General features: G+C 36.1%; 1 pseudogene across 1 annotated transcript; it reads right to left on the bottom strand.

Moving 5' to 3' along the window:
• Positions 1-7,063: 7,063 nt before the first annotated feature.
• LOC308358627 (microtubule-associated protein RP/EB family member 1-like) lies at positions 7,064-7,875 on the bottom strand (annotated as a pseudogene). Its single transcript has one exon. The product of its transcript is annotated as a microtubule-associated protein RP/EB family member 1-like (transcript).
• Positions 7,876-13,439: the final 5,564 nt, after the last annotated feature.

Below are 13,439 nucleotides of genomic sequence, written 5' to 3'. Positions count from 1 at the left end.
ATATTCTCAGAAGAAACAAAAGAAAAAGGCAGAACATTTAAGGAGTGTTTGATTAATAGATTAGGGGGAAAGAGATAAAATTGAAAATAAAATGGAAAAAGTATTTTGAAAGCCTGGACATTAAGCTATAAACAATTGGTTGTCATCAAGAATCATCTATAGAAATAAAATTATTGATCATTGTATTCTCCTTCTTTAGAAAGGCATGTTACACACACACACACACACACACACACACACACACACACACACAGATGCAGAGAGGATGCCATTATGGTATAACCAGTGTAATATTATCTCCCAGAGTCCCAAAGAATCTAGTAGAATCTAGTGTGCTTAAGTTGATCTTCTGTAAGTCAAAAGGAGGCCAAAATATTCCACTGGTAACACTAGCTGTAGGCTAGATCCAGAATAAAAAGAGATACAGAGACAGAATTACATAAGAGAAGTCAAGATGAAGCCCCCCCAAAAAATCTAGGATTTGGCATCTCAGATGTAATTCTATTTTCTAACAGAGGAAAGTAATGGGGATTTAGCCTCTAGTCTTCACTGGAAATCATCTAATTCAATTTGGATCAGGATAAAAAGAGGAGAGGAATGATAATCAATTCTTGCAATTCACTAGTTCTACTTATGCTAATAAGTAGCATAGTATGTATAGCACAGGTGGATGAATTGCCTTGGCAAAATGGGAGATGGAACATTCAGTAGAATCATAGTTCAATATACTATGGAGGTAAATTATTTGTCTAACATATAGTTTCCTTTGGGTTGTTGGTATTAGAGTGACATTTTGCTTTTTACTCCTGCCCGTGAAAATACTGAGTAACTTTCTGTACATTTGGAAATCTTTAATAAACAAGAAAATAGTTTATCTGATTATGTTTTTTAAACTTGAAATTTCACTTTTCAAATTAATTCAATTTTTACAAATATTGCCTTGATTCTCCTTTCTGGTCAGATACATTTTATTAAATAACAGAGAAACAGAGAGTATAGACACATGCATCAACAGTTGGAATTAGGAAATAAGCAGTGCTGTGAATAATTCCAAACCACTAGGTGGTTTCAAAAAAAAAAAAAAAATTCCATTTGGCTCTTGAATACACACAATGAGTTGGGGAAAATAGATTTATTTCTCTAATTACCCCATGTTGTACTTGGGCCAATACTGAAATGATTTTACATACCCTGAGCACACAGCAACTGCTGGAGGTGAGGAAAGACCTAGAAACATACCTGATACAGACAGAAAAACATTTTTTGCATACAATCCACAATGTAAAATGTCATTCTTAGTGTCTGCATTATGACAAAACTGGTCAATTTATTCAATACAGATAAGGAATTGAGAAAATTCCTCAAAAAGAAAAAAGAAAATCAAGTTAACTTTTTTAAATACTAAATTGATCCCTTCAGTCCAAAGAGCTAATTTCAAAGCCACATGCAGATGCAAATATAGTCTAAGTAAGAGCAAATTATATTGACAATTCCCCTATAAACGTTGATCACTTTTCCTACTCTATAAATAAAAATTTTTAAAATGAGTTTTACCAAATTTATAGTGGCCTTATATAAAATGGTGTAAGCACAGAAATATGAGATTTTTTAAGAAAGATTTATTTATTTATTTACTTATTTATGGAACAGACAGTAAAAGAGCACAAGCAGAAGGGGCAGAGGGAGAAAAAAGAAAGATGAGATGCTTTTAAAGATCAATGACAAATGAGAAATGCAGCCAAAGAAGACAAGGAAAAACAGAAAATGCATATGTTGAGTTACCATCTCTCCAGGATTTATTATGTGCTGAATATGGTGCTTGTCTATAGATACTTTATCATAACCCTCAAAAGAGTGCCCAAATGTAGGCATTAATATTGCTACTTTCCCAGTGAAAATTTGAGGCTCTCAGAGTTTGAGAAATTTATCTTACTCAAGATACAGCACTGGTAAGTTGGTAAAATTTTCCAGTTTGGACTCACATATGTCTGTTTCGAGGCTTTGCTTCCCCTGTTCCTGTCTACTAAAAAGAAAAAAAAGACGGACTGGAACGTGACGTTTTGTGCAGTACAGTGGAGACTCACCTTATCAAAGAAATAGAATAGTCCAGATCTGAAAGGTTACAGACTGAACCCTTAATCTAAAAATCAGAAAGACCCCTTCTTAGAACTCATGGGGTTTTAATGGAATATTATGCAGCCATTAAAAAACCCAAAATTTGCCATTTGCAATGATGTGGATGGAACTAGAGGGTATTATGCTGAACGAAATAAGTCAGAGAAAGACAATTATTGTATGATCTCACTGATACGAGGAATTTGAGAAACTAGATAGAGGATCATAGGAGAAGGGAGGGAAAAATGAAACAAGATGAAACCAGAGAGGGAGACAAACCATAAGAGACTCTTAATCTCAGGAAACAAACTGAGGGTTGCTGGAGTGGAGGGGGGTTGGAGGGATGGGGTAGCTGGGTTATGGACATTGGGGAGAGTATGTGCTACGGTGTGTCGCTGCCAGCGCGACAACACGACCCACTCAAGCTACTGTGCGGCCTCCCACAATGGTGAGTGCTGTGAATTGTGTAAGACTGATGAATCACAGACCTGTACCCCTGAAACAAATAATATGTTATTTGTTAATTTAAAAAAATAGTGGGGTTTGTTTCTTTAAGATGTGGGCTGTTAGTATCATGTGACGCACAGGTTTTTCTCAGGATTGTTTGAGTTTTACATGAAAAAAGCAGTTTTACACGAAAAGGTGAGAATTCATCTCTAAGGTCCCTCAGTAGATTAGGCCTAGACTAATATATGGATCATAATATTCATCTGGACCTGGTTTTCCTCCACAATAAAATTAAGAGTTAGCCTAGATGACTCTTAAGATTCTTTTTAGTTATAAAACTCAGTAAATGTTAGCATCCTTGCTTTTCAATCCAATATTCTCTCTACTACTCCAACCTATTTATCATTATAATACCAAATCCTTCTGATGGGCTGGTCATCACTAAGCCAGTTTATTAACAGTTGATCAGGTGATCAATGATCCGGTTTATTACCAGTTGATCAGAACCAGAACCAACATTCACTAGAGACAGGGAACCAAATATTTCTGGTTTGTATCTTGTCACCTGACAGGGACAGGGACTAAAGATATATATATATTGTGATTACAAAGGAATAGAATTTCCCTGTTTGACTGATGCCTGGGTGCTCTAATTTGTTCTTGGGCTTTGGGGCTGATCAACTTATGTGGGGGACATAAGTTCCTTGATTCTCCCTCCCCTGTTCAAGTTGTATTGATCTTGTTAAGAGCATCAGTGGGTCAGAACATTGGGAAAGAGCAGGACTGATCCAGGTTAATCTAAAATGAGAAGTAATATGAACATGGTACTTTCTTATCTCTCTCCATAAAACTATTTCCCATTTCAGGCAAATATTCAGGGTATTTGCCATGGCAGAACAAAATACACGTAGGTTGCATAAAACCATTTAGACATTAACCTATTTGGACTCCGTTCTATATGTTGATAGGATATGTGATTGTTATTTTTTTTTAGATTTAACATTTTTATGATTGGTTAATTTTTTAGGTTTAATGTTTATTTTATTTTTAATTAATGTTTTATTCTTAGTTAAATTCAATTAATTGGCATATAATGTATTATTAGTTTCAGAGGTTTCAGAGTTTAGTGATTCATCAGTCTTATGTAATACCCAGTGCTCATTACATCACATGCTCTCCTCAATGTCCATCATCCAGTTACCCCCATCCCCCGCACCCCCTCATCTCCAGCAACCCTGTTTATTTCCTATGATTAAGAGTCTCTTATGGTTTATCTTCCTCTCTGGTTTCATCTTGTTTCATTTTTCCCTTCATTCCTCTATGATTCCCTGTTTCGTTTCTTAAACTCCACATATGAGTGAGATCATATAATTGTCTTTCTCTGATTGATGTATTTTGTTTAGCATAATAACTCTAGTTCCATCGACTTCGTTGCAAATGGCAAGATTTTGTTTTTTGTGATGGATGAGTAGTATTCCATTATATATATATACTACCTCTTCTTTATCCATTCATCTGTCGATGGCCATCTGTGTTCTTTCCATAGTTCAGCTATTGTGGACATTGCCACTATAAACATTGGGGTTCATGTACCCTTCAGACAACATTTGTATCTTTGGAGTAAATATCCAGTAGTGCAATTTCTGGGTCATAGGGTAGCTCTATTTTCAACTTTTTGAGGAACCTCCATACTGCTTTCCAGAGTAGCTGCACGAGCTTGCATTCCACCAACAGTGTAAGAGGGTTCCCCTTTCTCCACATCCTCACCAACATCTTTTTAATTTTAGCCACTGATTTGTTAATTTTAGCCATTCTGACTGGTGTGAGGTAGTATCTCATTGTGGTTTTGATTTGTATGTCCCTGATGCTGAGTGATGTTTAACATTTTTTCATGAATCTATTGGTCATTTGTATGTCTTCTTTGGAGAAATGTCTGTTCATGTCTTCTGCCCATTTGATTAGATTATTGTTCTTTGGGTGTTGCGTTTGATAAGCTCTTTATAGATTTTGGATACTAGTCCTTTATCTGATAAAACATTCGCAAATATATTCTCCCATTCTGTTGGTTGTCTTTTGGTTCTGTCACTGTTTCCTTTGCTGTACAAAAGCTTTTTATCTTGATGAAGTCCCAATAGTTCATTTCTGCCTTTGTTTCCCTTGTCTTTTGAAGGTGTTTAGGAAGAAGTTGCTGCAGCAGAGGTCACAGAGGTTGCTGTCTGTGTTCTCCTCTAGCATTTTGATGGACTTCTGTCTCACAGTTAAGTCTTTCATTCATTTTGAGTCTATTTTTATGTATGGTATCAGGAAATGGTCCAGTTTCATTCTTCTGCATGTGGCTGTCCAGTTTTCCCAACACCATTTGTTGAAGAGATTGTCTTTTTACCATTGAATATTTTTCCTGCTTTCTTGAAGATCAGTTGAACACAGAGTCAAGGGTCCAGTTCTGGGTTCTCTATTCCATTCCATTGTTCTATGTGTCTGTTTTTGGCTAGTACCATACTGTCTTGATGATTACAGCTTTGTAATAGAGCTTGAAGTCTGGAATTGTGATGCCACCAGCTCTGGTTTTCTTTTTCAATATCCCTTTGACCATTCAGGGTCTTTTCTGGTTCCATACAAATTTTAGGATTATTTATCCCAGATCTATGAAAAAGTTGATGGTATTTTGACAGGGACTGAATTGAATGTGTAGATTTCTTTGGGTAGCATAGACTTTTTAACAATATTTCCTCTTCCAGTCAATGAGCATGGAATGTTTTTCCATTTTTTTGTATGTGTGTCTTCCTCAATTTCTTTCATGAGTGTTTAATAGTTTTTTGAGTACAGTTGCTCTGTCTCTTTGCTTAGGTTTATTCCTAGACATCTTATGGGGTTTGGTGCAGTTGTAAATAGGATAGACTTCTTAATTTCTCTTTCTTTTGTCTCATTGTTACTATATAGAAATGCCAAGTGATTTCTGTGCATTGATTTTATATCCTGCCACTTTGCTAAGTTCCCACATGAGTTCTAGCAATTTGGGGGTGGAGTCTTCTGGGTGTTCTGACATAAAGTACCATGTTATCTGCAAAGAGTGAGAGTTTGACTTCTTTGCCAATTCAGATGCCTTTAATTTCTTTTTATTGTCTGATTGCTGAGGCTAGGACTTCTAGTACAATATTGAACAACAGTGGTGATAGTGGACATCCCTGACGTGCTCCTGACCTTGGGGGAAAAGCTCTCAGTTTTTCCCCATTGAGAATGATATTCACTGTGGGGTTTTCATAGATGGCTTTGATGATATTGAGGTATGCACCCCCTATCCCTACACTGTGAAGAGTTTTAATCAAGAAAGGATGCTATACTTTGTCAAATGCTTCTTCTGCATTGATTGAGAGGATCATATGGTTCTTGTCTTTTCTTTTATTAATGTAGTATATCACATTGATTGATTTGTGGATGTTGAACCACCCTTGTAGCCCAGGAGTAAATCTCACTTGTTTGTAATGACTAATCCTTTTAATGTGCTCTTGGATCCTATTGGTTAATATATTGGTGAAAATTTTGGCATCCATGTTCATCAGGGATATTGGCCTGTAATTCTTTTTGGTGAAGTCTTTGTCTGGTTTGGGGATCAAGGTAATGCTGGCCTCATATAAAGAGTTTGGAAGTTTCCATTTCTATTTTCTATTGAAATAGCTTCAAAAGAATAGGTTTTCATTCTTCTTTAAATGTTTAGTAGAATTCTGCTGGGAAGCTATCTGGCCCTGGACTCTTGTTTCTTGGGAGATTTTTTAATTACTGCTTCAATTTCCTTGCTCGTTACTGGTCTCTTCAGGTTTTCTATTTCTTTCTGTTTCAGTTTTAGTAGTTTATAAGTTTCCAGTAATGCATCCATTTCTTCCAGATTGCCTAATTTGCTGGCATATAGTTGTTCATAATATGTTCTTATAATTGATTGTATTTCTTTGGTGTTGGTTGTGATCTCTCCTCTTTCATTCCTGATTTTATTTATTTGGCTCCTTTCTCTCTCTCTTTTTTAATTTTAAATACTCTTAAGGCATTTATTTATTAAAACATTCTCTGCCAAGATTTCATATTAGCTTAAAATTCAAATCAGTCTGTACATTTCTCTACTGAGGTTCCCACCACAGTGTATTCCATAAAAACTCCTTCTCCAGCAATCAGTGTTACCAAGGTCCACACAGTGAGCCCCATGGTCAGCCTCTTTGTTCCCTAGGTGACCCAACTAGATGTTAATACTGCTCTGCTACAATGCAGAAGTTCCTAACTCAAACTCACTGGAAAAGGGATGAAACTTCTGCAAAGTGCACTTTAAGAAGAGTACTGTTAAAAATAAATAAATAAATAAATAAAATAATTAAAAAAAAAAAAAAAAGAAGAGTACTGTTTGCTTATGAAAAGAAACCAGTGGGCCCTCTAAGAATAATAAAAGGGGGTATTTTATGGTTAAGCACGTGATTTGGAGTGAAGAATTCAGATGCTGCTCTGCTGGTCCCAGCTGTTAATAATTTTCTTGTTCCTCCTGTGGGCCCCTTTCATCAGGTACCAAAAAGACTTCATGTGTGGCAGAGAATGCCCACAGTCCTCTGAAATACAGGGTTGTTTTCCTGGCAAATCAATTCAACGTGCCTTAGTTTCTCAAAGTAGAAATCTCTTTCTTTCTCCGAGTCTTGATGGTATGTTTCAATACGCTGACCTGCTGCATCGATTCAGCTGCTTCATCATCCCTGTTGCCCACACCAGGTTTCTCTTGTGCCACATCTGGGCTAGCCTTAGGGTTTGCAGTGGTTCTTTGTGTTGCAATGGGCCTCTTGGGAGCTCACTGCAAGAGCTGAGAGGTTTCTTCAGTTTGTTCAGAGCTGGAGCAACAAGGGCGGGAGCCACTGCAGTTTCTTGACCTTGTCTGGCAACTACAGGGTCATAATCTTTTTCATCATAGTTTGCATCAATAAACTTCTTGAACCACTGAACAAATTCAAAATTGTCCTGAAACTTTCCTTTCACTAATTTGTCCACAGGAATTATTTTGTCAACATCCATTCTCTTAAAACCTGCTTGTATTTTGAAGTTCTGGATATATTCATGTTCTAGCTCATCCTGGAATTTCACTTTCTTCAAGGCAATGAAGCCATAGAACAACATGTCCATAAACTGACAATGGACAGTCCCTGAGCACAACTGTTCGATCTTCATCAGATTCAGTTACAGAGACTCATTGATCCAGGCCAGCATGTCATATAGACTTAGGTTATCACTGGTGACTGACATTGAGTATATGTTCACTGACACCTTCAGCTCTCGCTGGGACTGCATCCACTGCCTGTGGCCGGTTTTGGTTCTGTCTTCATCTCATTACACTTCTTCTTTTCTTTTTGATAAGTCTGGCTAGGGGTTTATCAATCTTATTAATTCTCTCAGAGAACCAGCTCCTAGTTTCATGGATCCATTCTACTGTTGTTTTGGTTTCTGCTTCATTGATTTCTGCTCTAATCTTTATTAATTCTTTTCTCCTCCTGGGTTTAGTCTTTATTTGCTGTTCTTTCTCCAACTCCCTTAGATATAAGGTCAGGTTGTGTATTTGAGAACTTTTTTGTTTCTTGAGAAAGACTTGCATTGTTATACACTTCTTTCTTAGGACTGCCTTTACTGCATCCCAAAGGTTTTATACTGTTGTGTTTTCATTTTCATTTGTTTCCATGATTTTTTTTCAATTCTTCTTTAATTTCCTGGCTGACCCATTCATTCTTTAGTAGGATGCTCTTTAGCCTCCATGTATTTGATTTCCTTCCAAATTTCCCCTTGTGACTGAATTCCAGTTTCAAAATACTGTGGTCTGAAAATATGCAAGGAATGATCCCAGTCTTTTGGTACCAGTTGAGACCTGATTTGTGACCTGGTATGTGATCTATTTTGGAGAATGTTTCATGTGCACTTGAGAAGAATGTGTATTTTCTTGCTTCAGGATGGAATGCTCTGAATATATCTGTCAAATTCATCTGGTCCAGTGTGTCATTCAAAGCCTTTGTTTCATTGTTGATCTTCTGCTTAGATGTTCTGTCCACTGCTGTGAGTGGGGTGTTAAAGTCCCTGACTATTATTGTATTATTATTGATATGTTTCTTTAATTTTATTATTAATTGGTTTATATAATTGGCTGCACCCATATTAAGGGCATACATATTTATAATTGTTATATCTTGTTGGATAGACCCTTTAATTATGATATGCTATTCTTCCTCATCTCTTACAGTCTTTGGTTTAGAATCTAATTTGTCTCATATAAGGATTGCCACCTCAGCCTTTTTTTGATGTTCAATAGAACAATAAATGGTTTTCCACAACCTCATTTCAATCTGGAGGAGTCTTTGGGTCTAAAATGAGTCTCTTGCAGACAGTATATCTATGAGTCTTGCTTTTGTATCCAAGCTGATATTCTGTGTCTTTTGATTGGGGCATTTAGCTCATTTACATTCAGAGTAACTACTGAAAGATATGAATTTAGTGCCACTGTATTACCTGTAAAGTCACTGTTTCTTTATATTGTCTCTGTTGCTTTCTGCTCTGTGTTACTTTTGGGCTCTCTCTTCACTTAAAGGAATCCTTTTAATATTTCTTGCAGAGCTGGTTTAGTGATCACAAATTCTTTTAGTTTTTGTTTGTCCTGGAAGCTTTTTAGTTCTTCTATTCTGAATGAAATCCTAGCTGAATAAAGTATTCTTGCCTGCATATTTTTCTCATTTAGCACTCTGAATATATCATGCTAGTCTTTTCTGGCCTGCCAGGTCTTTGTGGATTAGACTGCTGTGGGTCTAATATTTCTAACCTTGTAGGTTATGGACCCCTTGACCAGAGCTGCTTTCAGGATTTTCTCTTTGTCTCTGAGTTTTGCAAGTTTCAGTATTATATGTTGGGATGTTGACCTATTTTTATTGCTTTTGAGAAGTGTTTTCTGTGTCTCCAGGATTTGAAAGCCTACTTCCTTCACCAGATTAGGGAAGTTTTCCATTATAATTTGCTCAATATATCTCTCTCTCTCTCTCTCTCTCTCTCTCTCTCTCCTTCTTCTGGGATCCCAAATATTCTAATATTGTTTCGCTTTATGGTATCATTTATCTCTCAAGTTCTCCCCTCGTGATCCAGTAGTTGTTTATCTCTCTTTTTCTCAGGTTCTTTATTCTCCATCATTTTGTCTTCTATATCACTAATTCTCTCTTCTGTCTCATATATCCTAGCAGTTAGAATCTCTGTTTTTATTACATCTCATTAATACCTTTTTTTAAATTTTGAATTGATTAGATTTTACTCCTTTTATTTCTCCAGAAAAGGATTCCTGAGTGTCTTCTATACTTTTTTTCAGGCCCAGCTAGTGTCTTTATAATTATTATTCTAAACTCTAGTTCTGACATCTTACTTTTATCTATATTGATTTGGTCCCTGGCAATCAGTATGGCCTCTTGTTCTCTCTCTCTCTTTCTCTTTCTAGATTTTCTTCAGTTATTCATGAGAGACAGAGACAGAGAGAGAGGCAGAGGGAGAGTGGGACTCGATCCCAGGACCCTGGGATCACAACCTGAGCTGAAGGCTGATGCTTAATCCGACTGAGCCACCCAGGCACCATCTTGTTCTCTTTTTTGAGGTTGAGTTTTTCCATCTTGTGATTCTTGCAGAAAATAGTTGCTCTTCTACTTGTGAGTTGCAGCTATTCTTTTTTTAGATTTCTGGTTGAGTTCATAGGTGTTCAGAATTATTTGACAGTTATCTAGCCTAATTCCTGGAACCAGATGAAATTAAGGTCTCCTACTCTGAAGATATGTGATTGTTCTGTTTTTGTGCCTCAAAGCACTTTCAGAAATTTGACCATGATGAAAGGAACAGGTTCTCCACTTTGGACAGCAGTGTAGATAAGTGAATTTAAGTATAGAGTGAAGCCAGGCACCCTGATTTTTCCTATCTATAAAATGGGAATGACAATATCAACCCCATTGGTTTCTATGATGATAAAATGGATCAATGCATGTAAAAAAAATATGTAAAATACGTATGAATAGTAAATGCCATGTTACCTTTAGCTGTTTTTCTTTGCTGCCAATTGGATTTGAGCAGGAATTCATACTCTACCATTTGCCATCTATGTGACCAAGGGAGAGCCATTTAAACTCCCTGGAACCTCACCTTTTTTTATTCCTGAGATGAAGAAACATCAACCTATTAGTGCTACTGTGAGGATTGATAAAGATATACATAAAACTGGTGGTCTGATGCCTGACCCATGGTAAAGATTTAACACACTGATATCCCTTTACTTTTCTCTCTTCCTTTTAGTTACTACTAATCTCCTCCCTTGCCGCAAATTTCTAAATAGGCAACTATATTGTTAGAATATGGTGGAATTCACCCATTGAGCAAATGCGTTCTTTAAACATATTTATACATATGCGTGAATACAGATAAAACATTTAAATATATATATATATTTACACGTACATGTGCTCATTCAAAAAACACCATACTTGCCAATCACACTGTGTACATATTTTATTACAGATAAATTGAAGAAAATCATATGAGATTATAAAATACTATGTAAGTAGACCTATTTCTCATCTAAAGGTTAAACATAACCTTGCTGAAAAGTGGTCTGGTATTTCCCATGTCTGTTTCATAACTGTGTAAAAAACTCACTGTCCCTTTGAGCAACATTTACTTTTAAAGTAAGGAAAGAAAACCTGAACTTGACTTAGAGATTGCTCAGAGATTAAGCAATAAGCCATCCGCCTAATTACCCAGAGGACTTGCAGACCATTCCAGAATATCATTCTGCCTAGGAAGTTCTCCTTCTAATAATATTTATATTTCTTTTGAATATTATTTTTAGGCCATAATGCCTGTCAAATTATAGAAAATTGAGGCTCAGTTTCATCTCTAAAATAAAGGAAAAGGAAAAGATCTCTCAGGTTTTTTCTAGTTTAATTTTCTATGACTTTATGATTCTCTGGAGATTTGTTTCACTAGAATTGTTTGGGTGGGGGGTGAGAGAAGAAAAGAGAGTGTGGACAAGAACACTGGTAAATTTTAAAGTGGAGTTACAGCCAAGTTAACAGTCTACTAACAAAATGTAATATTGAAAAAAAAATAGAATACGTCACATCACTTTATTGTTGCTGCCACTCCAGTAATGAAAGGAAATCTGCAAGTGAATGTAAGAATGTGTTTTGGGTTACATTTTGAGCTTCAAATTTGTTAATGCAATTTTTGTGGAGGGTTCCCAAATCTGGGGAAAGTCAAAGAGGAAGTAAACTCATTCTCTGCTCCTGCGTAGATTCATTCTTGGTGTGAGCAATGATGGGTGTTGGCATGGAGGGTGGAGGGGAGAATAGAACACTTTGGGGGCATCTGGCAGAGCAGCAAAAGAGTCTTTTCAGCTTTGATGTTGACCAAGTCCCAGTTACAATTCTTACTAAAAAGCATACATTATCAGCCCAAATCTAGATTATAAAATATCCACTCCTCCCTTTATGTAAACTGCACAGAATAAAATTCTGACTCTTAGGCATATAATCCTATTAAAGTTTCAAGTATATTGCAGAGGAAACTACAAATAAACCTACATCTATCAGGTGTCTAAATCTAGCTTTTCACCTCTGACTTTCTGTTTTATGCTTTTTTTTCCGCTTGCTTTTCACTTTCTTAAATGCTTAAATGCCTTGGGGTTCTTAGTACCACATGCCACCAGCCAATATAAAACCTGTAAATGAAATTGAGAGGAAATTGGACATAAATGAGTAAATAAAGAACTGCTCAGGTCGCTTTGAAGACATCTTAGTTTTTATACAAGTGACAGTTGGAACAAATTGTGTTCACTGCAAAAGAAATAGCAATGAGCACTTGACAGAAAGTAGCTGACCCATTCAGTCATTAACTTTTCATAGAGTCCACAATATAAAGGATAAAACTTGTTTCTCTTTCCCTGTATTCTTAATATGTGATACAGTTTCTGACACAGAATAGATGTGTAATAAATATTTTAGCTGTTGTTATGTAAAGGAGAAAAGAGAAGCTTAGGCTTTATATGCAAATGTATATAATAGAGAGCAAAAATGATGTGTACACATTTGGTTGGGTAAGTTTAAAAGTTCCAATATCCACGTTTTTCTTGCTTGTTTTATTTGGTGATAGTTTGGAAACAAGGAAATATACTTAAGAATAAAATAATAAGCACACCAATTTCTTAAAGTTACAAATCACTCCCCAAATATGGAAACAAATCAAATTAACTTAAACCATCCATTTTTCCCTTTTATCCAAACACTGTGTTGAATTGCAAAGACTGCTGAGCAATAGAAAACCACAGAAGGGGAAAGCAAAAAGATTTGAAGAAACCACATTTGAAATCAGGTTAAAAAATAACTATAATTAGACACAAGTTAAGGAAAACTGCTAATTTGAACATCCCAGATTAGAAATAGTTGCTATCACAGAACAAAGATTAGCTATTAACAGGGTTCATTAGTGTGGAACAGAAGGTCACAGAGAGAGGACAGCACAGTGCAAGGGCAGTTCTGAAATCAGCTAGAAGCGAATAAGCTATTAGGAGAAAAAAAAAAAGGTTGAATTTAGGTTCTTTTACTCTGATCATTTTCTTAGGGAAAAATGCAAACAATAACACCTCTCATTTATGCGTGTCTCAAACTAAGGGCTGATCTGCACTGTCATTAGTTAGCAGGTGTCATTAAAGAATACTGTGGAAGAGAGAGAAAAGGAAGGTTAATTCTGATAGTCATCAATCTTCTGGGCTTTCCCAGTAATAAGCCAAAACAAATTTTAAAATGTTCCAGTCATGGAGAATATAGTCCTTAAGTCAATCTATGGGCTGGAGA

The sequence above is a fragment of the Martes martes genome, assembly GCF_963455335.1.
Source record: "Martes martes genome assembly, chromosome: 1".
NCBI classification, from domain to species: Eukaryota; Metazoa; Chordata; class Mammalia; order Carnivora; family Mustelidae; genus Martes; species Martes martes.
This window is presented reverse-complemented; position numbering and strand designations above follow the sequence as displayed.